At 40.7% G+C, this 26,065-nt stretch overlaps 2 pseudogenes across 1 annotated transcript in view; one reads left to right on the plus strand and one right to left on the minus strand.

Moving 5' to 3' along the window:
* LOC114294276 (aladin-like) overlaps positions 1-26,065 on the plus strand; it is a 42,591-nt pseudogene that overhangs the window by 8,950 nt on the left and 7,576 nt on the right. Inside the window, exons 8-10 of the transcript XR_014346503.1 lie at positions 8,730-8,817; positions 8,911-8,986; positions 23,960-24,058. The product of XR_014346503.1 is annotated as an aladin-like (transcript). The remainder of the gene's footprint in view (positions 1-8,729; positions 8,818-8,910; positions 8,987-23,959; positions 24,059-26,065) is intronic.
* Positions 1,845-2,889, minus strand: LOC145804537 (ethylene-responsive transcription factor 4-like; annotated as a pseudogene).

Raw genomic sequence — 26,065 nt, forward strand, 5'->3', positions numbered from 1 at the left:
GAGGCTCCTTATATAGGAGATATAGGTGTAGTAGGTGAAGTGGAGGTGGTAGTGGTGTAGGTGAAGTGGAGGTGGTAGTGGTGTAGTGGGTTAGGTTTAGTGGAGTAGGTGAGGTGGTAGTGGTGGTAGGTGATGGTAAATTCTAACAGCCCCCCGCAAACTCAAGGAGGATAGAAACTAACCAACTTGAGTTTGAAGAGAGGAACAAAACAAGAAAATACATAAAAAAAGGATAGGAGACACTGTATGGTCGTGTCAGACCGTTGGTGAAGACACTGTATGGTGGTGTCATAACGTTGTAGAGGACACTGTATGGTGGTGTCATAACGTTGTAGATGACAGTTTATGGGGTCATGTCGGACCGTTGTAGAAGACAGTTTATGGGGTCATGTCGGACCGTTGTAGCAGACAATGTTGTGACAGTTGTTGTGACAGTTTACGGAGTCTTGCTGGACCCTTGTAGAAACTAACCGGAATCAATGTCGGGACAGTTTACAGAGTCTTGTCGGACCCATGAAGGAGCTAACCGGAATCAATGTCGGGACAGTTTACAGAGTCTTGTCGGACCCATAAAGGAGCTAACCGGAATTAATGTCGGGACAGTTTACAGAGTCTTGTCGGACCCATAAAGGAGCTAACCGGAATCAATGTCGAGACAGTTTACAGAGTCTTGTCGGACCCATGAAGGAGCTAACCGGAATCAATGTCGGGACAGTTTACAGAGTCTTGTCGGACCCTTAAATAAAATCGCACCCTCAAAAGGTGCGCCCAATTTTTCAAAAGGCGTGCCATCAAAAGGCGTGCCCAATTTATCAAAAGGTGTGCCGGACATGATGGCGAGGCACGTGAGTGTCTTGGTTGGCGTGCCCGTTTGTCGTTTGGCGTCAAGTGGCGCGTGATACGCGTGGCTGCCCCGTCGTCATGGTCTTTATAAGCGGAGGCTAAGGCTGAGGCAGAGGCGGAGACAAAAAAACTTGCGAGAGATATTCTGAGAGAGATTTCTGAGAGAGATATTCTGTAATACTCTGTTGTCTGAGAGAGATTTCTGAGAGAGATACTCTGTAACACTCTGTGGCCCAGAAAATGGCTTCATCTTCCCGGAGTCTGCTCACTCTCTTTCCCGACCTCAACGAGTCAACAAGAGAGAGAACTGGTGCGGTGGCACTGGAACCTCAACCAAGCGCCCCGGAGTTTGCTCCGTTGAACTTTCCGATGCGGTCGGTGGAGCAAAGAATGGCAGTGCAGTCGGATGTGGAGGCCAATCAGTATACTTTGAAGTTATGTGTGGAAAGCATGACGGCGGTCACAAACTTGTCGCACCGGCTGCAGAGCAGGACAAATGAGGTGCAACAGTTAAACTCCCATCTGGCTCTGCTCCAACGCATGTATAAGGATGCGCGAGCAGAGATGAGTGTGCTAAAGGCAGAAAACAAGGAGCTGAAGCGGAAGGCCACTGTGATGTTCCGATTTGGAGGTCCGCCGTATGCTGCAGTGGAGGAGCAGGGAGTAGTGATCGTGCCCAGTGGAGTGGGAAGCACAGAGGTAGCACCGTCAAGGACCGCCCAGGACGGAGGCAAGAAGAAGAGACCTGCAGTAGAGTAGAGAAGGAAAAAGAAAAATCCCACTGTGGGAGTGGTTTTTTTTTTTTTTTTTGTAAGTGTGATTGGGGTTGATCCCTCAGATGAATAAAAGAAGGGAAGGTTTGGTGTGCAAATCTTTATCACACGGCGTTGTGAAAAACAGCAATGGTGTTGGTTTTTTTTTTTTTTTTTTTTTTAATAAATAAATAAAAAAAAATAAAAATAAAAATAAAATAAAATAAAGAAATGGAGGCAACGTGGGTGAGAGAAAAAGTAAAGAGAGAGAAAATTTGTTCTCCGAATTGAGAGAGAGAATGGCTGTAAAGTGTTTGGTGACAGCTATCTTCTTTAGGTTCTGCTCATGGTATACTTTCTTTAATGCCTCGTGATAAGCATCTTTACAAATGTGCTCATGCTCTCAACAGTGTTGCTGCAATTCCTAGACGTGCAACTGTTGTAAATTGCTGCAGCCAAAAATCTTGAATATGGTTGTAATAGGGCTTCCATGAGGAATTTTGGTCCTGTAAATAGGGGAGCCAAGGAGGAAGACTGGGATAGAGATTAATATTGTCGCAGAGGAGATCTCGAAGAAAGTCCTGATTCATCCTCCCTGACCGCAAAATCACGTCAAAATAGAAGAGTTGATTCGCGGCCGTAGGTAAAACTCCGATCGGCGGAGAAGCATGAAACTGAGGTTGCTGGAACGGAAACCTAGAGGCGGCGGTGCCGAATCCGGTAAATCCGCAGCCGTGAGAGAGACTGAGAACGAGCGGAGGCGACGAATCGACCATCCGCGCCGGAGAGAAGCCTTCGCGACTCGAAGACTCGACGGTACTGCTCTCACTCGGACTCCGATTACAATTCACTTTCTTGATTTCATTGATCTTCACATTATTATTCTCTTCCGGTTGAGGAAAAATTAGTTTTGGCCTTAGCACCGCGAAACTCTCTGGCGGCGGTGTCGTAGGCTTTGGCCGCCTCCTCCGCCGTATCGAAGGTCCCCAACCAGACGCGGCTCTTGCGCGCGGGATCTCTGATCTCGGCAGCGTAGCGGCCCCACGGCCTCTTCCGTACGCCTCTAAAATGCGCCTCTTTGCCGATCGCGGCGGCGGTGGCGGTGGCCTTCACAGCTCCGCCGTCCAATTTCTCCTTGGGCGCCATACACAGTTCGTCACCTATACATACACAGTTGGAAATATGTGTGATTGATTGTGTGTGAAAGAGAGAGGGAGACGGGAGGTGTGGTGTAGCTGAAACCGGCGGAGCGGACACCACAGGAGGTGTGGCCGGAGATTGACAAGAGTTCAGTTCAGTTATGGAATTTGTGGCAGCGGAGTGAAGGTATGTGTAGAGGTCCGGCGGGCGGCCAAGGCGAGGCTGCCGCCCGCCGGTGAAGCAGAATTATTAGTTTCTCAACCTCGCTCTGATACCATGTAAAAAATAAATTGATGTATATTATTGATAGATATATTAGTACAAATGTGAGAGGCTCCTTATATAGGAGATATAGGTGTAGTAGGTGAAGTGGAGGTGGTAGTGGTGTAGGTGAAGTGGAGGTGGTAGTGGTGTAGTGGGTTAGGTTTAGTGGAGTAGGTGAGGTGGTAGTGGTGGTAGGTGATGGTAAATTCTAACAGTATAAAATAAGTCTTCAATAAAGCAGAATTTGATTACACATAATTCCAATTGGTCCCAAGCAAATTCTGCTTGAAGCCAACACATTTCCAAAATTTGCTGCATCTTTAATTTTGCTTTTTCTTGATCTTGTTATGGTCCATATCAATTAAAGCCCCTAGGGTATGAACATGGTGAGGTGCATCATCTATTATGCACATTAGCATTCCAATTTTTAAATGCAAATCACTTAGTCAAATTTTCCCAAATTCAAAGCATATTGCTTGCGCTAACCATATTGTAAGAGCAAACCAAACATACCACACAAAGAAAGATCAAGCAAATAGCTTTTTGTTGTAATTTGTAGAACATAAGATTACGGATAAAGAAGAAGAGTAAAAGACATTGAATGCTATTATGGTTCTCTCCCTTGTAACTATTATTTATACTTAAATGAAGCATACTACAAAAATACCCCTTGTATTAAAAATAAAAACATTCCAGCACTCCCCTTCAAGCTAGTGCAAAAAAATCAGGCGTGCCCAACTCTGTAAGGATATTACGAAACACTCCACTCGATACTCCCTTTGTTAAGATGTTAGCAAGTTGATCTTCATTCTTTACATAATTTAACTTCTCATCGATAAAGTTCTTATTAATATCAATATGCTTAGCCTGATCATACTGAATTGGAAGGATATATATATATATATATATTTGGGTGAATAGGATATTCATGTTGTGTGTGCACGTTTTTCATGTCCTAAAGTGACCAAGACTTTAGAGCTTAAGGTTGAATCAACGTTTGTTGTGGCACGTAAGGAAGAACTTGTTGAATCAGTAACCGTGTAAAATGTTGATCTAGTCATTGATTCTATTGCTGATGAGAATTCAATTGAGTCTATTGTATCCTCCATTCCAGAGTCTATCCTATCTTCATCTCATTACGAGCCTGATGAAATTGTCATATCCTCTGCTTTTTTGGAGTCTATTGCTCCTATCTCCTTGCTTGATGTTGAGAGTTACTCTGACATTATTTCTAATCAATCATCTCATAAGTCTGTTAATCTCGTCTCTTTGCTTGATTTTAATAGTTACCTTGAGGATATTTATTATCATTTTAAGCATAAGGGCTTTGCTAGTACCCCTTTGCACCATAGTTGTTCTCCAAGTATTTCACGTTGACATTTAATGGACAAGTTTGTTCTATTCTGGATTATGGATCAAGTGCATGTTTTACTAATTTACCATTGAATTTAAATATTTGTTCAATGTTACATGTACAGGATATGTTACTCAATTGAGGCACTTTGAAGCCTCTTGTTTTTTTTGATGGTTTCTCTACTGGAGTTGCTACATTTTCACCACCAACACCTGTTCTAGCTGCTTTGTCTTGGTCATTTTGTGTTTATTTGATTATTGATGCTATAGAGTCAAGACATCATTTTCTTACATTGGGCTTCTCAATATAGTCTTGTTCAGGAAGTATTCACCATTCAGATGCTATCATGGTTGAGGAAATGTTTCGCCAATGTGAGCTTCATCTGTTGGAGTGCTTTTATTATTACAACTCCCTGAGGGATATGTTTTTTCGCCGATGAGAAATGATAGGGAATGACAAGGCTGTGGATGAAGCCAATTGAATTAGAATTTTAGTTTATTTAGGTTTTTGTAATTATTTAGGAGTTTTTTGATTTCATTTCATTAGGATTTTAGTTCCATTTTTATGTTTCTTTAATTTTTCTTTATTTTCTTATTGGATAATGCTTTTAGGCCCATATATATAGGTGGATGTGTATTGAACTATTACATTTTTGATATTGGCAATTTGGCATATTATTGAATTTGAGAATTTCAATATACCTCTTTCTCGTCTATAGATTTGTTTCTTTTCTTTTTCGTCTTCTCGTTTCTTCTTCACCTTCTTTCTCCTATTGGTGCTGTATCAAGGTGTCATCCTCCCTTTCCTACACCACGAGTCATCTTCTTTAATTAATCAAGGTCATTAACTTAATTAACTATGTTATGATTAATTAATCACAGTTACCTAGCTAATCTTGATTAGGCTTAATTAATCATTGTTTCTTTTATTAATCGGAATTGGTTTTTCACATAGTTGACAACACAATAGTCATTAATCCAAATTGATTAAGCACCTTGGTTTGCCATTCAAACATCATTAAGCCATAGTAACTAGACTCTATTCAACTGCCCCTAAAACTAAATGTCTCTACACAAGCACACAAGTGGTGTGGTCTCTTCTTACATTTTCATACAGGAGACTTATCTCAACATGAGGGATAGTGCAGAAGCTCAAGTTATACAATTACAAAACATTTTCATGTTATTTTCATCTATTTGTATGAGGCATTTCCATACAATATCAATACAACATATACTCTTAGCAAAATATCAATACATCAGATGTTAGAATTTACCTTCACCTACACCACTACCACCTCACCTACTACCACTACCACCTCACCTACTCCACTAAACCTAACCCACTACACCACTACCACCTCCACTTCACCTACACCACTACCACCTCCACTTCACCTACTACACCTATATCTCCTATATAAGGAGCCTCTCACATTTGTACTAAATATATCAATCAATCTTGTATCAAAACATCAATCAATAATACTACAATTTTAACATGGTATCAGAGCAAGGTTAAGATCTTAGTATTTCCCGCTTCACCGGCGGGCGGCAACCTCGCCTTGGCCGCCCGCCGGACCTCAACGTAGTCCCCTAGAATTTTAAACACATACCAGAAAATATTCTTCCTTTGTCATTGTTCCTCCCTCTGTTCTTATGCCGTCTTCTGTATTTGACAATATGAGGTATGAACACCCCAGTTCCATTTCCAGTCCTCATAGATGAGAGCCTTGTCTTCTTTAACTATCTTGTGAAGCTCAGTGCTAGAAGATATACAGGCTCTTTCATCAGGTTGTTACAACCATTTTCTTTATTATGATGATCAGAAACCTGCTCATCATTGTCACTGTCTTGAGATCCAGACGAGGGTGTAAGACACGAAGATTGGAACACTCTGCTTCCTCTGGATCGACTCCGACGAATTTTAGAAGACGATGAAGACGAGGACTCAGCAGCATTGGGTTTGCTACTGCTCGATCCCATCTCAACCCAACACCAACGGCTTCAAAGACCCACCAATCTTCACATGACCAACCAGAGAAGAGGAACTTTTGTGATGTTTTTGTCTGTTGGACTTGTTATTGCCGCACTCCCATGCCTTTTTCTCTCTCCCACTTTACTTTTTCCACCACCCACACCACACAACCCCTTTCTTTTCTTTTCTTTATTTTCCACTCACAAAACATTATCATCACCTTTTGCACCTCACCCGTTGCTCCACTTTTTTTTCTTTTATTTTATTTTATTTATTTCTTTATTTATTTATTTTATTAAAAAAAAAAAAAAAAAAAAAACAAAAAAAAAAACAAACAAAGAGGAAGAAGACGAACTGCAAACTCATTTTATTCATATCGGGCCTCACCCCGATCACCATTTTACACCAAAAAAAAAAAAAAAAAAAAAAAAAAAAAAACCACACCCACAGTGGGATTTTTCCTTTCCCTTCTCTATTCTACTGCAGGTCTCTTCTTCTTGCCTCCGTCCTGAGCGGCCCTTGACGGTGTTGCCTCCGTGCTTCCTCGACCACCAAACAAGTTGCCTCCTCCCTGCTCCTCCACTGCAGCATATGGCGGCCCTCCAAATCGGAACATCACGGTGGCCTTCCGCTTCAGCTCCTTGTTCTCTGCCTTTAGCACGCTTATCTCTGCTCGCGCATCCTTATACATGCGTTGGAGCAGAGCCAGCTGGGAGTTTAAATGCTGTACCTCATTTGTCCTACTCTGCAGCCGGTTCGACAAATTTGTGACCGCCGTCATGGTTTCCACGCATGACTTCAGAGTATACTGATTAGCCTCAATATCAGTTTGCATCGCCATTTTTTGCTCCACCGACCGCATCGGAAAGTTCAATGGAGCAAAACCAGAGGTGTTTGGTTGCGGTTCACTGGCCACCGCACCAGTTATTTCTCTTGTGGGCTCGTTCAGTTCTGGAAAGAGCGTGAGCAGGTTCTGGGTAACTGGACGGGAAGAAGAGGCCATGTTTTTTGAGTTGCTAAGTGTTTCAGAGAAGGGTTGGTTTCCGGGTGTTTCAAGATTTGCAGAGACAAGCTCTCCGAGCGTTCAGAGGTTTCAGACTCGTATGCACAGCCTTCGCCTCAACCTTGTTTTAAATAGCCAGGGCCAGCCACGCGCATCGCGCGCCTCTTGCCGCCCGACAAACTGGCACGCCTTTTCATGGCACATCTTTTGATGAATTGGGCACGCCTTTTGATGGCACGCCTTTTTATGGATTGGGCACGCCTTTTGATGGCACGCCTTTTGACAAAATTGGGCACACCTTTTGAGGGTGCCACTTTTACAAGGGTCCGACAAGACTCTATAAACTGTCCCGACATTGATTCCGGTTAGCTCCTTCAAGGGTCCGACAAGACTCTGTAAACTGTCCCGACATTGATTCCGGTTAGCTCCTTTATGGGTCCGACAAGACTCTGTAAACTGTCCCGACATAGATTCCGGTTAGTTTCTACAAGGGTCCGACAAGACTCTGTAAACTGTCCCGACATTGATTCCGGTTAGTTTCTACAACGGTCCGACATGACCCCATAAACTGTCTTCTACAACGGTCCGACATGACCCCATAAACTGTCTTCTACATCGGTCTGACACCGCCATCCAGTGTCCTCTACAACGTTATGACACCACCATACAGTGTCTTCACCAACGGTCTGACACGACCATACAGTGTCTCCTATCCTTTTTTTATGTATTTTCTTGTTTTGTTCCTCTCTTCAAACTCAAGTTGGTTAGTTTCTATCCTCCTTGAGTTTGCGGGGGGCTGTTAGAATTTGCCTTCACCTACACCACTACCACCTCACCTACTACCACTACCACCTCACCTACTCCACTAAACCTAACCCACTACACCACTACCACCTCCACTTCACCTACACCACTACCACCTCCACTTCACCTACTACACCTATATCTCCTATATAAGGAGCCTCTCACATTTGTACTAAATATATCAATCAATCTTGTATCAAAACATCAATCAATAATACTACAATTTTAACATCAGACTTAAGTAAAACATATTCATACGAAAAAATTCATTACTTCAAGATAGCATCATATCACCTTAGCAAGTAAGAAATAAGGCTTTCTTGTTTAAGTGCACTCAATGCAAGCATAATATAGAGTGCAAAGCAGTATCTGGGTTATCACAGTTAGAGTCTCCAGTTGTTTTAGGGTTGCTTTGTTTTGGGGCATGGGTTAAATTGAATCTGAGAATATTTTCATATTTGCTGATCTGGTTTTTATCTCTTTAAGAATCAAGTTACTCTTGAACTACATGCATTATGATAATTCTATTTTCATTTTTGCAGATACTCAGTTCTTTTTTTTAATTGGTATATCTGAATTCATATAATTACAGGTCGAGGCACACCCATTCGACGGGGATTAGGAGGCATATCAATGCTAAAGTGGTCTCCCACTGGAGATTATTTTTTCGCAGCGAAGTTGTACTGTCATTTACTCGCCTGATTCAGATTTTGTATGCTTGCTGTTAATCTTAATCAATCTAAATCTGAGGTGATGATCTTGTTCTGTTACAGTGATGGGACATTTTATCTTTGGGAGACAAACACATGGACATCAGAACCTTGGTCCTCAACCAGTGGCTTTGCCACGGTTAGTAAAATGATAATTCTGTTTGTGCAATTGACCTGTACTTACGTGATTATCAGATCATATGAGATATCTATAGTTAGCAATCATATATTTCTTTATCTGAGTTTCTTGGTGATATTATTCACTTAGATTGACAAATTTAGGTGTTTGTAGCTTTCACAGATTGATTAATGTTTCTTTGTGATATGTTTATTATTATGACTGCATGGATTTAGAGATACGCTGTGGAGAGAAATTTTTGTAGATCAACATGGTGTGTTGTATTCCAAGAGATCAGCAGTCTCTTTTTGTGCAGTGTTCACAGTCTCTTTTTCTACTATGTGTGTGCATGTGTGTATATATATATATATTTTACGGGGGTGAGGGTTGAGACGTACTAGCTACGCATGTTATGCTAAGTATGTTTTGCCCCCTCCCTTCCCCCTTTTTCTTTTATGTTGCAGTTGACCAGTTTCAAGCTCGGAGAAAGGATTGTTGTAGTTTAGATGACAGATGTAGAACTTGTAGCCACAACTCTTGAAGATTGGTTATATTTTCTAGCAGGTGCATTCATTTTCATTGCCTTGTGTCTAACCAATGATAGTGCACTACAAGCAAGGTTGTTAAAATAGGGATCTTACGTAGGATCATTGGGAGGGTCTTGTGGATTGGATTGTAGATTGTAAGATTCTACTTGCTGTATAAAATAAAGTGTAAAATTATCAATAATAATATATGTTTTAAATAATTTTAATAAATAATAAATTTGATATAATGCATATTTATGCTAAGATAAATTGTTAGTGTTTACTAATAATGTATAATTGATAAAATGGTCACAATTATTCCATTTAGATGAAAACCAAGTTTTCAATTCTTCCTCCAAACCATTTTGTTCAAACAAAAAATTGAATTCACTGACTTTGATTTTAGGGCGAAACAAATTTTTTAAATTTCTCTCAAAATATTTTAATTCAAATAATTTTGAAGAAATCTTTTTCTATAAATAAAGAGAAGCTGTCACATTCTCTTCAAGTTCCCAAAATGAAATTTGTTATAAGGGGTTGTTTGGGGTGCCCTAAATAAGCGTACTTTTTGTCTTTTTAGACTAAAAAATTGAGGAAGAAAATATGGATGTTTAAGTTAACTTTTCGACTTTTTATGAAAAAATGTGTAATAAAAAATTGTAAAAATTGATTTGTAGGGAAAAATTAGAATTGAGAGTTGTGCAGCCGTAATTGTTGACTTTTGGTAAATAGTGTTAACTTGTTAACTTTTTGAGTAACTTTTTGATTTTTTGACTTTTTTTGTAATATGCCAAACTTGGCCTAAGAGAAGACACTTGAAGGTGAATTTTTTTGTCAAAATTTGATCTACACACACATACATATATAGAAAAAATAAATAATAAGAAAAAAATTGGTAGAAAGAATCAGAATCGTAGCTGGACCGGGATCATATTATGATTATACATGATTTTGTGATTAAGATCATAGTTATTCTAAGATTCTACAAGATTTTAGATCCTAGTGCAATCAGGATTGTTCGGCCAAATTGAGATGGTAGAATCGTAAAATCCTGTGATCTGGATTCGGATTCTTATAACCATGACTAGAAGTGGTATATGAAAAAAAACATGCACATTATCTACCCCAAGTAGTGGGGATTAAAGATTTTTGAGTTATGGAGTTTGGGTGATGCATAAATTCTAGAGAAGTTTTAAGACATCTAAAAATGTGTTATGTATTCTATTGGCTGAATACAGTTATTGGAATTGACGATATGTGAGGTTTTATGATTCATTGTGGGAAGTTGAGGGGTCGTCTTCTAGTTCTTGGAGAAGTTAGTTCTGTGAATTTCTAGGAGGAATGTAGTGGAATTGATATTGTGGAAACTGAAACTTAAGTTGAGTGTTGCAGCCTTCTGAAGTTACTTTGACGTATGATTTGGTATCTCTGGCCCTTTGGTTTTGATATAGGTCAAGAATTTTAGAAGTAACAAAGGCTGATTCAAATTTGGTTTGTTAATTGGCGAAAACAATCCAGACAGAGAACTAGAAGAAAACATTATTTGATAGTTGGTTTTTAGGCCTTTTGAATTCTGATGCTTTCTGCAGCCATGCAGGGAAGTTGAACAATATTTATTTCTATTTGTCAACATTGAATATCTTATTTAGCTATAGGATAGAAGGTAGAATCATTTTGTTATCCAGCTAAAAAGATCTGATGGAGCTTCTATACTTTTGAAGTTAAATATATTTATTTTGATAAGAATAGATGGATATATATCATGAGAATTTGATATGACATTCTCTATGGGTTGCTAGTTATTTTAATGAAGTTGTCTCAAATGTCATTTATTGCCTACTTGGTGTTACAGTTTCATGAGTAATATTTTGGTGGCACCATTTCTTAAATAATGGTTTGTATGCTAGTGACGTTCAACAAAATTATCTGGTTTACTCACTCAACTTTTGAATAGTGTAAATAACTTGTCAAATGAGTTTCAAGGTTGAATTGCTTTTCACTAGTACCGTGTTAATTCCTTCCAATTATAACAGAAGCAACTACTTTCGGTTTAGAAAACAGATTCATTCGTGATGCTCATGGAATGCAATTTCCAGATTTTTTTTTTTTGTTTTTTTTTAAAAATTACCTATGCTAATTTCTTCATATCAATATATGCAAGACTTGATGCAGCAAGTAATTACATCTCTTGGCCAATACAAGAAGTAAATGAATAATAAGAATCCTTGAGCATACATTATCATGGATACATTGTAATCAAAAGCATACAATGTTCAATTTATAATCAGAGATAGTATATCTCATTTGAAATAAGTCAGCTCATCTTCTCTTCATAACAAAATGGGCAAACATGAAAATCCCCACGTGGTGAATCAAACCACATAAAGTGGTAGAGAATGTCTCCTCATCTCATCGTAAGTAAAACCGGCGTGTTTCAAGACTCTCAATTCAATGGGAGAACTCCATGATTCTTCTTCAATTACTTGAAATTAGGGTTTTCCTTCAATCGGAATGAGCATAACAAGCTCAGTCATGGAGTTTAAGCCGATTTTCTACCAAATTGCACTTGGTAATCAAGCTATCGACATATTAAAAAGAAAGAAACAAGTTGCAAATAAGAATTCTTACTTCAATTGGCTAACACGTGCAAGTTTCTCTTGATCCTTCTCTTTCTTTTCTTGAATGTTCCTTCACTCTCTTATCTTTTTCTCTCCACACACTATCTACAGGACAAGGACTTCAAGTTCCTCTCTTCCTTTGTTTTTAATAAGCCATTATAGATCTATAGACATGTATGTATAAATAGAGCACATGTCAATGCACAAAATTGTAGAGAAAGCGAGGATGAGGCGTCTCTTCCCCCCCCTTTTTGCCAAATGGGCCATATACTCACTAATGAACACCATTAACCACTAACTACTCATGGTTAAGTTAATTAATCTCACTTTTGTTAATCATGTTGTTCTTAATCGAGGTTGCCTTTATTAATCGTATAACATTAATTATTAACCGTGGTCATTATTCATACAAAGCTCAAGACATAACAAGCATTAATATAGGTCAATTAAGTATTTTGATTAAGAAATTGAAGATCATGAAGTCATTTAAACACTGTAATTACAATGTCTCAATGAAGCATGTGAACAATTCTATTTCAATTCCATTCTCACATCAAAGACACAACTCGTTAAGAGTAGTTCATAGGTAAAGACACTAAGAGAATCTCCAGTAGTGTAGTATTAGGTGTAGCAATGCTAAAATAGCATTGTAGCGAACAAGCAACTCCAACAGTGTAGTATATATTGTGCTAAAATAGCAGTGTCATTTCCCATGCCAAATTTGGCACATGATACACTGCTATTTTATACTACACTTGACTAGTTGACTTTTTTCAAAAAAATTACATCTAGGGCTTTATTAATGCAGTTTAATATAGCACCGATTACAACTATGTCATGTGAAGATAAATTAAATGTAATTCCTAACATGATGAGAGAGCGAGAGTCAGAAAAAGGGAGAGTCAGAAGGTATAGTGATCGTGTGCTTGATCTGAAGATTGAGCAGAAGGTTATTATTGTTCAGGTGGATGAGAGATCACATGGGGAGGTAGTGGAAATCATAGAAAGGAATAGGCATCGCAGTTTCACATTGAAACTTGATCTGGGAGGGGTTTTTTGGGCATCACAGGTTCTCAAAGATGCTGGAAACATGAGTACCATGAGGCTGTTCTTCAGAAAGTATACGAATAGTTCGGCTGTGTTCTGTCTTCAGTGTTATTCAAATAGGAGAGGTGAGTTTGTGGAGCTATCCAAGTGGGTTGCAGGGATTAGGACATCAAATATTATCATCCCAACAGGAGTCAATCGAAAGGGGTGGAAGGATGTGGCTTCGTTGCTGGAAACAATCCTATTTGGAGCAAGGCAGAACAACTGCACTAGAGATGTAGATGGCAAGAAGGTAGGCAATGAGATAAGAAAGGAGGCCAAAGCAAAGGATCCTTGCAATGATGTTCGATTGAATGGGGCTGACAAGGGGGATGACACAGGGGAAAAGAGTCAGCAAGTGAAAACAGGGGCAAATAGAGGATGGTCGTATGCGGAGGTTCTCAAGCTTCCATCAGTGAGTTTGTTAAGAGATGATCCTTCGCTAGTACTTCATCAGGCGGTGGTGTGTGAGAGGGCAGATTTCTTTATTGGGTGGGAGCAAATTGAGAAGGAATTATGTAAGTCTTACAAGATATCTATTAAGTTGCGTCCATTTCAGTTGAATCGAGCTCTGTTCTTCACCAAGACCGAGGATATGGCTGCTTTCTATGGGGGTAAGGGGTGGCAGTTTTTTGGAATGGGTATTGCGGTATTGTTGGAAAGGTGGTCAGAAGAGAAGCATAGGAGATCGAATGTGATTGCTTCGTATGGTGGCTGGATTGCTATTTGTGACTTGCCATTTAATCTACGGAATATCAGTATCTTTGAGCAAATTGGGAGGAAATGTGGAGGGCTTCTAGAAGTGGATAACAGAACAAAGAATTTTGAAAATCTGTTTGAGGTGAGGTTGAAGGTGAGAGGATCAGATTCTGGGTTTCTACCTTCAACCATGGAGATCTCGACGGATCATGGAGCCATCACGGTGCGAGTAAAAGGGATTTCGAAGTCTTTCAGTCGAAAGGAGGGTCATCGGCACTGGGATTTCCGGCAAGAGGTTCCATCGGAGATTGGCGTCGGAGGTGGAGGAGATGAAGAGTCTGGGGGGACAGCTGCGACACTTGGCTGTCTGGTTCCTAAGGAAGTTGGGGTTAACGAAGGGGCTCTGATATTCGTCAGTGAGAATGTCAACGAAAAGGGAAGGTCAAGCGGTGGGCATGAGTGTAATGAACATGGGCCTCGTGTTTTGGGCTCCAGGGCTCGAGAGGCTAATTTAGGTGAAGATGGGCTGTTGGATGTGCTTGGGCCCAGATCAGGTTTGGGTCTTTCTTTTACACCAATTGCAGACCAGGTCCGTGACGAGGAGATTTTTGATTTGGGCCTTTTGAGCTATAGTCATTTGGGCCAAGGAGGGGATCTTGTGGAGGATAGTCCACTGGGTAAAAAACAACCAAGTTGTATGTTGAATCATGATGGGTCGAATCCAGTCCAAATGAGCATTTCTGTTACTAGTTCGGATCTAGGGCTTTGTCGGGTAAAAGAGACGATGGGTATTTTCGATCGGGTGAATGATTGTATACAGACAACGACCCAGGTGGACGATAGGGATGAAGGCAACGACAGTCGGCGACAGGAGGATGTGGAGATTGGGGCTGATCTGGTTCCGACTAAGCTGGTTGGATTAAACCCGAACGAAATTCAACTGGGTTTGGCCGATGTGGTCGATCGTTCCACAGGTCAGTTTTTTCGGGTTGAGCGACACACTGATGTTAATGATTTGGTTGAAGATGAGGATGTAGCGATCGAATTTTTACCTGATGTTGACAGAATGGTTCACGAAGTGGAAGGGGACATCTGTGATCCTCAAGGGGTGCTTCAAGCATTGGAAGAATATGGATCTTTAGATAGTTCTGATGAATCTCTTGGTCCGAATGAGGAAAATGAGGATTATTCGGAGGAGGAGAGGGCTAATGATGTTGAATTGAATCTCACTGGGTTATATCATGAAGAGGAGGTACCAGGTTCTTCTTGTATTAAACACACTGGGGGATTTGAGGGTGAGGAAGTCTTCAAGTCTTGTGAATAGGTTGGTGGCTCCATTGACAGGGACAACATGAATTCTTCACTTCATCCTTATATTCAGAGTTCTCATTCTGTGTCAGTTAGAGGGGTGGGGCAGGAGGGGGAGTCAGTATTGGGTCCTTGTTTCTTACAAGTTTCCGGAAAGGTTTCTAACAAGAATGATAATTTGCCTTTGTTACATGCGAATAGGACCTCTACCAGTGGCAGTTTGAACCCACAGCTGAATAATATGGACACTAATAGGACTGATCTTTCGAGGGAGAAGTCTCTTAATCATAGGTTTCAAAGGAATACTGTTAATGGCAACGATGGTTCTGAGTCTGAAAGGTGGTTGAGGGAAATGAGTAAGTATGTGTCTTTTCCTTTGGAGGAGGATGATGTCCCTCATTTTACACAGTTACTTGAGACTCTTGGGTTGACATTGGTCAGGAATACTGGGAAGAAGTCTCGGGCTAAAAGGGTGGGGATTCCATCTGGGGGGGATAGAAATCATAGGGGTTCTGGATTAAGGAAAGGGTTGAGGGAATTAAGAAATCTTACAAGTGGTATCAATTATGAGGGGCGGGGAAAAGAGGTAAGGGGTGATGATAGTTCCCGATGAAGATCTTTAGTTGGAATGTTCGAGGACTACGGTCTCGTAGGAAAAGGGCCGTAGTTAAAGAGGTTTTGAAAATTCAACAACCAGAGATAGTTATATTTCAAGAGACAAAGTGTGAGGGGTGTGATAGGTTAGGAGATGGGCTGTACTACCTTCTAGGGGAAGATCAGGGGGAATGTTGATTATGTGGGATGAGAGAGTTGTAGTGGAGTGTGAGGTTGTTGTTGGGGTATTTTCTTTGTCTATTAGGTTCAGGAATAGGGATAATAAGGAATGGTGGTTGACAGGGGTGTATAGTCCTAATAGATCTGGGGATCGTCAGGAGTGGTGGGATGAGTTAGTGGGATTATTCGGGCTTTGTTCTCTTTATTAGTGTGTGGGTGGGGATTTTAACATGGTTAGGCAAATTTCCGAAAAATTAAATGGGGTTTCCACAAATAGGAGTATGCGGGACTTTGATTCTTTTATCAGGGAGTGTGAGTTGATAGATCCTCTTCTGAGTAATGCGCATTTCACATGGTCTAATCTGCAGGAAAATAGGGTGTGCTGTAGGTTGGATAGGTTTCTTCATACTTTGGGGTGGGAGGAGTTGTTTCCGGATGTAAGGCAAGAGGTAGGGCCCAGAGTGGTGTCAGATCATTGTCCTGTGATTCTAGAGAGTTGTCCTTTTAAATGGGGTCCAACCCCATTCAGGTTCGAGAATATGTGGTTGGAAAATCGTGCGTTCAAGGCATTCTTTAAGGAATGGTGGGAAAATGCTCGTGTCCATGGGTGGGAGGGTTTTAAGTTTATGCGCAGGTTGAGAGGAGTCAAGGAGAATCTTAAAATCTGGAAACGTGAAGTTTTTGGGGATACGGGTGAGTTGAAAGCAGAGCTAGTTCGGGAGATTGGGGAGTTAGATGGGAAGGAGGCCGAGGAGGGATTATGTCAATCGTTAAGGTATAGGAGGTCAATGCTAAGAATGAAGTTGGAAGAGATCATTTTTAGGGAGCAAATTTTTTGGGGTCAAAGAGCTAAGTTGAAATGGGCTAGAGAGGGTGATACCAACTCTAGATTTTATCATAGAGTTGCGTCAGGGAAGAGGAAGAAGAGTTTTATTAAGAATTTGGAAGTGGCTTCAGGTGAAGTAGTGTGTAAGGAGGAGCTTATTGTCAAGGAAATTTTTAATTTTTATTCAAATCTATATTCCGATGGGGGTGTGGACCGTCCAAGGATTGAAGGCATTAATTGGGTCCCAGTGGATTTAGCGTCTGCTAGTTGGCTGGAAAGACCCTTCGACGAAGAAGAGGTGAGACAAGCTGTATTTGAGTGTGACAGAGACAAGGCTCCTGGCCCAGATGGTTTTTCAATGGCAGTATTTCAGGATTGTTGGGATATTGTAAAAAGGGATCTTATGAAGGTTTTTTCTGAGTTTTTTGAGAGTGGGCAAGTTAATTTGTGCACCAATGCCTCTTTCATTTGTCTAATTCCTAAGAAGGAGAAGTCAATCAAGATTAGGGATTTTAGACCCATTAGCTTGGTCACATCTCTTTATAAGATTTTAGCTTAAGTGCTTGCTAGAAGGCTCAGAGCTGTCCTGGGGGGCACTATTTCTTCGGCACAAGGTGCATTCGTGCAGGGTCGGCAGATTTTGGATGTAATTTTAGTGGCCAATGAGGTTGTGGAGGAGTATAGGGGATTACGTAAGAAGGGTATTGTATTTAAGGTAGATTTTGAGAAGGCATATGACCATGTTGATTGGGGTTTTGTGGATTTTGTTTTGGAAAGGAAGGGGTTTGGTGTTAGGTGGAGGAAATGGATTTGGGGGTGCTTGTCGTCATGCAGTATGGCAATTATTGTGAATGGCAAGGCGAGAGAGTTTTTCCAACCATCCAGGGGCCTAAGACAGGGTGATCCTTTATCACCATTTTTGTTTATTTTAGTTGCTGATGTGTTGGGTAGGATTATTGAGTTAGCTAAGGATAAGGGTGTCATTGAAGGGTTTGTGGTGGGAAGGGATAGGATAGGTGTGACTCACTCACAATTTGCGGATGATACTATTTTCTTCTCATCAGAGGAGGAAAGTAAGGTGGGGAGTCTACTGAAGATTTTAAGAATTTTTGAGATAGTGTCTGGCCTCAAGGTCAATCTTAGCAAAAGCAGTGTTGTGGGCATTAATTTGGCTGATAGTCAGGTGCATAGGATGGCGGCCTTGTTGGGATGTTCAATTGATTCCTTCCCCCTCAAATATCTAGGGCTTCCGCTGGGAGGAGATCCTAGATTGGTGTCTTTTTGGGAACCTGTTCTTGTCAAAATTAGGAAAAGATTGGAGGGATGAAAGCGAGCTTTGTTGTCTAAGGGAGGGGGTATACGTTAGTACAATCCGTATTAGGCTCGGTTCCTATTTATTTCTTGTCCCTTTTCAAAGTTCCGGTTAGCATTGCAAGAAAAATTGAGAAATTGATGAGGGATTTTTTCTGGGAAGGGTGTGAGGAGGGTAAAGGAGTTCATTTGGTTAGGTGGGAGACTGTTACTCTTTCTAGGGCAAAAGGTGGCTTGGCTATAGGGAACATTGTTGCCAGGAATATTATTTTATTGGGCAAATGGTTGTGGAGATTTCCTTTTGAAAATGAGTTGTTATGGTGTTCAGTTATTAAAAGCAAGTATGGAATTCAATCCAATGGTAGAGATTCTAATGTGGTTAATAGAGGCAATTGTCGTTCTCCGTGAAAATCCATTTCTCGTTTGTATCCTCTTGTGTCTAATTATTTTTCATTCAAAGTGGGGAACGGGGAGAATGTTCAGTTTTGGGAGGATGTTTGGTTAGGGGATACTTCGTTTGCTAGATCTTTTTCCCTTCTTTACAGGTTGGTTCGTTCTCCAAATGTGTTTATAGCGTCGGTGGCTTGCTCGTCTATGGCACTCATATCTTGGAATTTTGATCTCATTAGAAACTTGAATGATAGGGAGGCGGGGGAATTGGCTTCTTTGTGGGTTGTGATTGAGGGGGTTTCTCTTTCTTCGACTCCCGATAGTAGGGTGTGGAACCTTGTCTCTTCTGGGGTCTTTTCATGCAAATCCTTTTTTGATAAGATTATTGATAATCCCTCGGTTCTCTTGTTCCCTTTTCATAAGAAACTTTGGAAAGCGAGTGTCCCTCATAAAGTGAAGTTTTTCATGTGGTCTTTGGCTCAAAAGGACGTTACAACTAATGATGTTCTTCAAAGGAGAAGGCCTAATCACTCTCTTTGCCCCCAATGGTGTGTGATGTGCAAGAGTAATTTGGAGGTAGCGGATCATCTTTTTCTTCATTGCCCGGTGGCTGTAGCATTATGGCAGCGCCTTTTCAGGTTATGTGATGTGCAGTGGGTTGCTCCAAGGGAGTGTATGCATATGCTTCTTATTCGGTTTGACGGGTTTGGGAGTACTAAGAAAGCCAAATCAATGTGGTTAGGCATTGTTTTTGCTATTTTTTGGGTTATATGGTTGGAGAGAAATGTTCGAATTTTTTAGGACAAGGTAGCAAGTGTAGAGGCTTTGTGGGATAGGGCTGAATATTTGGCTTCTTTTTGGGCTTTTGTATCTCTTCCTTTTAAAGGAGTCCCTTTGTTTTTGATTTCTAGGGATTGGGCTGCTGTTTGCCATTCTTAGAGTTTGGAGTTTTGTGATTGGTTTTGCTTTTTCTTCTTCTTTTTTCTCTCCTTGTAAGAGGACTTCTTGTCCTCTCTCTTTTCCGTTTTAATAAAATTTTGTTGTTTCTCAAAAAAAAAAAAGAAAAAAAAAAGAAGAAGATAAATTAAATGTAAATATAAAAATTACATCCATATACAAGCCCATCTGTTTATTTTGTAACTTTCGACTTAGTATAATGAATTAAAGCTTTATTAAAAAATGGTGGTTGATAGGTAGATGAATAAAAAAAAGTGTAATCCTTGGTGCCTCGAATCCATCTTGCCTCGAATTTCTGTTCATCGGTCGTCCAGCAAAAAGGCTGACAACCGTGGTTGTCACCTTGTCAACTGCGGCTGTCAACCTTTTCGCCGGACGACCAGTGAACAGAAATTCGAGCCATTCGAGCCAAGGTCAAATTTGAGGTATGTAGCATTGCTCTAAAAAAAATAGCACATGAAATACTACACTGTTGGAGCACCTGTACTATTTGGGCACAGTGAATACTACATACTACTGGAGCAACTTATAGTAAATTTTTATGAAGTGCACTTTTGTTGTGCTCAAAAATAGCCCAAATTCCACTAGATATGCTCTGGCATAGCACACGAGTATGGCATATGGCATTATCACATGGGGAAAATGATGAACATGCACTTGTGGCATGCAAAGTAAGAAACAAGATCATGAAGTTATTCAAACATACTTTAATTACATACATGGTCTCAGTGAAGCATGTGAACAATTCACTTCAATTCTACTTTCTCATGTCAAAGACAACTCTCTGAGAGTAATTCATAGGCATAGTCAAGACACTAACATAGCATGTTTAAGTCACCTAGCACACAAGTATGGTATATGGCATTATCACATAGGGAAAATGATGAATATGCACACGTGGCATGTAAAGTAATACCTAAGGTATTGCATAGCGTTTCGCTGTTCATGATAAAGAGATGATTACTTTAGTGTGTAATCCACATGTTCTGACATTTGACGTTTACAATCCAAGAATTTATCTTGGTTGTATTAGTTGTATATCCACATTTCTTTAGCAATATCACAAGTCCTTTGTTAAAATTTATCGTCACCTACCACACACTTACCATCACCTACCACACACTCACCTACTACACTCACCTACTCCTCACCTACCACCACCTACTCCACTACACCTACATCTATATAAGGAACCATTTGTAATAGACAGAATCATTAGATATCAATCAATAATACATCAATTTTAACATGGTATCAGAGCAAGGTTGAGAAGCTAATAATTCTGCTTCACCGGCGGGCGGCAGCCTCGCCTTGGCCGCCCGCCGGACCTCTACCCATACCTTCACTCCGCTGCTCTCTCTCTCGGCAACTCTCTTTTCTGGGCAAAACCCAGCTTGTTTTTTTCTCCAACAAACTGTCCCTCATTTCACTCCTCGCGTCCGTCTTCTTTCTCGATTTCTAGAGAGAGAAGATCGATAGATATATCGCCATAATATATTCTACTTGAAGAAGAAGAGCTCAATCCCAGGCCCATCAATGGTGTTTCCCTTCATCGGCAACGCGATATCGCTCGTTCGAAACCCGACGAGGTTCTGGGAGCTCCAATCCGCCATGGCAGACTCTACCGGTTTCTCCGCAAATTACATCATTGGCTCCCTCAATGCAGCTGGAGTGCTTAGCCAACTACGTTGCAGTGCTATCCCTTCTAGAATACAACATGCTTTGTTATGCCCCCTCACTTATTGCTGCTTCAGCAATTTTCTTGGCCAACTACATACTCCTTCCTTCGAAGAGACCTTGGAATTCCACCTTGCGACATTACACACTTTACCAACCCTCTGATTTATGTGAATGCGTTAAGGCACTGCATAGCCTCTGCTGTAATAGCGTCAGTTCTAGTTTACCTGCAATCAGAGAGAAATACAGTCAACACAAGTACAAATTTGTTGCGAAGAAATACTGCCCGCCTTCAGTACCTGCAGAGTATTTCCAGAACCTAAGCAGCTAGAATAAACAAGATGGTATTTGCTGGTCTTCCCGTGGGCCCCATGCACATGCACCTCGAGAGCCCTGTGCTTCTTTTTTATTAAACAACTTAGTTGGAGCCCCTTTCACACCCATGTTTCCCACTACCCCATACCCACCATATTTTTTTAATATTTCCACCTTTTCATTTTTTGTTTTTCTTTTTTTTTTTTATTCATCACCCACTTGGGCATGTCTCATCCGGGTGCTTCTTTTGCTTATCCCAATTTTTTTATTCCCTTTGTTCCCACCATCTCTCTTCAAACCCACTATCTTTTTTTTTAATCAACCTCACTTTCTTTAAACCCCACTTTCACTCACACTCACATGCGCTTGTCCCATTCTCCTCTCATCTTTTCAACTTTTCTTTCAATTTTTTTTTTCCAACGTATTTGATCTGCCCAAGACGTGGCCCAACACTTTATTTTATATATTATTATTATTCTTATTATTTCAACCAAAAAAAAAAAAAAAAAAACAAACAAACCAACAAACAGAGGCAGAATTGCCCACCAAACCTTCCCTTATTTTATTCATGTCGGGACTCACCCCGATTACCATTTTACATAAAAAAAAAAAAAAAAAAAAAACCAAACAACCAAATCCCAAACAACCACATACACAGGCGGGATTTTTCTTCTCTACTCTGCCACCTGTCTTTTCTTCTTGCCTCCGTCCTGGACGGCCCTTGACGGTGTTGCCTCCGTGCTTCCTAGACCACCAAGCAAGTTTCCTCCTCCCTGCTCCTCCACTACAGCATATGGTGGCCCTCCAAATCGGAACATCACGGTGGCCTTCCGCTTCAGCTCCTTATTTTCTGCCTTCAGCACACTTATCTCTGCTCGCGCATCCTTATACATGCGTTGGAGCAGAGCCAGCTGGGAGTTTAACTGTTGCACCTCATTTGTCCTGCTCTGCAGCCGGTTCGACAAGTTTGTGACCGCCGTCATGGTTTCCACACATGACTTCAAAGTATACTGATTAGCCTCCACATCCGACTGCACTGCCATTCTTTGCTCCACAGACCGCATCGGAAAGTTCAACGGAGCAAACTCCGGGGCGCTTGGTTGAGGTTCCAGTGCCACCGCACCAGTTCTCTCTCTTGTTGACTCGTTGAGGTCGGGAAAGAGGGTGAGCAGTCCACGGGCAGACGAGGACGAGGCCATTTTCTGGGAAACAGCGTGTTACAGACTATCTCTCTCAGCAAAACGCACTATCTCTCTCAGCAAAACGAAGAGTTTTTTTCAGAAGTTTTTTCCCAGGTTTTTTTGTCTTCGCTTCTGCCTCAAGCACAGCCTCCGCATTGGTTTATATCGACACTGACGACGCGGCCGACACGCCACTCTGTCGTTCACGTGCCTCGCCGCGTCTCCGGCTCACCTTTTGATGGCTCGACGCTTTCTGTCGGGCACGCCTTTTGATGAAGTGGGCGCGCCTTTTGAGGGCGCGACTTTTGAGGGCTCACTATATATATCCATATATATATATATATTTGGGCAGCCTATATACACCATCCTACAGTGTATTTTTTAAGGGTCCGACAAGACTCTATAAACTGTCCCGACACTGATTCCGGTTAGCTCCTTCAGGGGTCCGACAAGACTCTGTAAATTGTCCCGACATTGATTCCGGTTAGCTCCTTCAAGGGTCCGACAAGACTCAGTAAACTGTCCCGACATTGATTCCGGTTCGCTCCTTCAAAGGGTCCGACAAGACTCTGTAAACTGTCCCGACATTGATTCCGGTTAGTTTCTACAAGGGTCCAGCAAGACTCCGTAAACTGTCACAACAACTGTCACAACAGTGTCTGTTACAACGGTCCGACATGACCCCGTAAACTGTCTTCTACAACGGTCCGACATGACCCCATAAACTGTCTTCTACATCGGTCTGACACCGCCATCCAGTGTCCTCTACACCGTTATGACACCACCATACAGTGTCCTCTACATGGTTATGACACCCCCATACAGTGTCCTCTACAACGTTATGACACCACCATCCAGTGTCTTCACCAATGGTCTGACACGACCATACAGTGTCTCTTATCCTCTTTTATTTTTATGTATTTTCTTGTTTTGTTACTCTCTCCAAACTCAAGTTGGTTAGTTCCTATCCCCCTTGAGTTTGCGGGGGGCTGTTAAAATTTACCGTCACCTACCACACACTTACCATCACCTACCACACACTCACCTACTACACTCACCTACTCCTCACCTACCACCACCTACTCCACTACACCTACATCTATATAAGGAACCATTTGTAATAGACAGAATCATTAGATATCAATCAATAATACATCAATTTTAACATCCTTTATATGGTTGTTTTTGCTTTTATGCTTCTGAAATACTTTTATTTCCTTTTTCTCTGTTTGGATTTGATAAACCTAGTTATTGCATACATACTGTTGATGGAGTCTTTTCTTAGTTTTAATTAGTGACTAATTGATAATATCATTTGTTATTAGGGAGCGACATGGGATCCCGATGGAGGAATGATATTTGTTGCTTTCTCTGAATCTTTAACATTAGGTTTGTTCATTTTGCATCAAAGCCTCCGTCACTAGGTATGTGAGCGTCTTCCCTCTTTTCCTTAGTAGCTCTTATTCCTATTGAATGTTTTCAACATTATGCTTGTTTTCCGAGTTGAGGTTGTAATGGATATGTTGGTATGAGGAAATTGTAGTGTGGGCTTGTGTGCGCATTGCTGGCATCTCTATGTGTCTGGTCTGACTACCTCACAATCTCTATTCTCTTGAATAACTTATTTATTTAACAAAGAGATCTATGGTCTTGGATTCTCTCTCTCTCTCTCTCTCTCTCTCTCTCTCTCTCTCCCTATGCATGTGTGTATTGTTGTTTTTTCTTTGTGGTGGGGTTGGTTAAAGGCTTTACAAATCCTGGGTTTGTGGAATAGTGTATTGGTAAGTGTTTTTGGGTATCATGGTGTTGGGAGTTAGTATATGGTGTGGGAGATAGTAATGGTGTGGTGGGATACAGAATGTTTTGAGGGATTCAAGTACTTTGTTGTTGTATAGTTAAGATCTACTTAGCTATTTTTTTTTTTCCTTTTTGTTTTTGCTTATGTTCTTCTAAACTTAAAAAGACTCGTGAGGCCGAGGGGTTGGTTGTGTGGATGTGAGCAGCAGTAGTAGGGGAGTTTGCACTCTCTAAATCTCTCTTAGTACATTTCATTTCCTTGTACCTTTAATTTCACGTCTTTAATGAAATTTTTAGTTTGCTGATATAAGGGGAAAGAAAAGAAAGTTGGAGAAGATATAAGGCTTGACAGTTTTAGTTATCTCATCTTCAATTTTGTTTACGCTACTCTGAAGAAAAAACTAGATGCCATCATGTTTTACAAATATGAACTGTAAGTTACACTTTGCCTCCAACTAGAGTAAGATGTCAATCATTATGATATTTCATATTTTATTATTAGTATCGTAAAACAGAATATTAAGGCCTTTTTGAAGTATTATTTTAGTTCATTTAGGTCATGTTTGGACATCTGGATGGGATTTTGGTCCAAGTAGGAGATATATGGTCAAACTGGATTGGAAGCGTATCCTCTATAGATAAATATTTTCTGTTGAGTATTTGATGTGGTATTGATTAATAGCCAACAATAGTGTTATATAACCTTTTTTTTTCTTTTCTTAATTATCAAAATCCAATAAAATTTGAACTCTTCAAAATTAATCGAACTTAAAAATATTAGAACCAAATGAGAGTGGGGATAATATGGATGTTGATAAAAAAATTCAGGATAAAAAAAGAAAGAAAGACTTTCATATGCAATAAAAATATGTATTATGTTAAAATTAATATATATAGAAAGAGAGAAAACAAATTATGTATATATATTGATGTATTATTGATTGATATTTGATTGATGTGTAAATTACAGATGGTGAGGTACTCATTATATAGGAGAGGATTGGGGAGTAGGTGAGTGTGTGTGGTAGGTGAGTTGAGTGGAGGTGGTAGGTGATGATATATTTTAACAGCCCCCCGCAAACTCAAGGAGGATAGAAACTAACCAACTTGAGTTTGGAGAGAGGAGCAAAACAAGAAAATACATAAAAATAAAAAAAGGATAGGAGACACTGTATGGTCGTGTCAGACCATTGGTGAAGACACTGAATGGTGGTGTCATAACGTTGTAGAGGACACTGTATGGTGGTGTCATAACGTTGTAGAGGACACTGTATGGGGGTGTCAAACCGATGTAGAAGACAGTTTATGGGGTCATGTCGGACCGTTGTAGAAGACAGTTTATGGGGTCATGTCGGACCGTTGTAGCAGACACTGTTGTGACAGTTGTTGTGACAGTTTACGGAGTCTTGCTGGACCCTTGTAGAAACTAACCGGAATCAATGTCGGGACAGTTTACAGAGTCTTGTCGGACCCTTTAAAAAATCGCATCCTCAAAAGGGGCGCTCAATTTTTTAAAAAGGCGTGCCATCAAAAGGCGTGCCCAATTGATCAAAAAGTGCGCCGGACATGATGGCGAGGCACGTGAGTGTCTTGGTTGGCGTGCCTGTTTGTCGTTTGGCGTCAAGAGGCGCGCG

Source organism: Camellia sinensis, chromosome 12 (assembly GCF_055761805.1).
Source record: "Camellia sinensis isolate YWXY chromosome 12, ASM5576180v1, whole genome shotgun sequence".
Taxonomy (NCBI): Eukaryota; Viridiplantae; Streptophyta; class Magnoliopsida; order Ericales; family Theaceae; genus Camellia; species Camellia sinensis.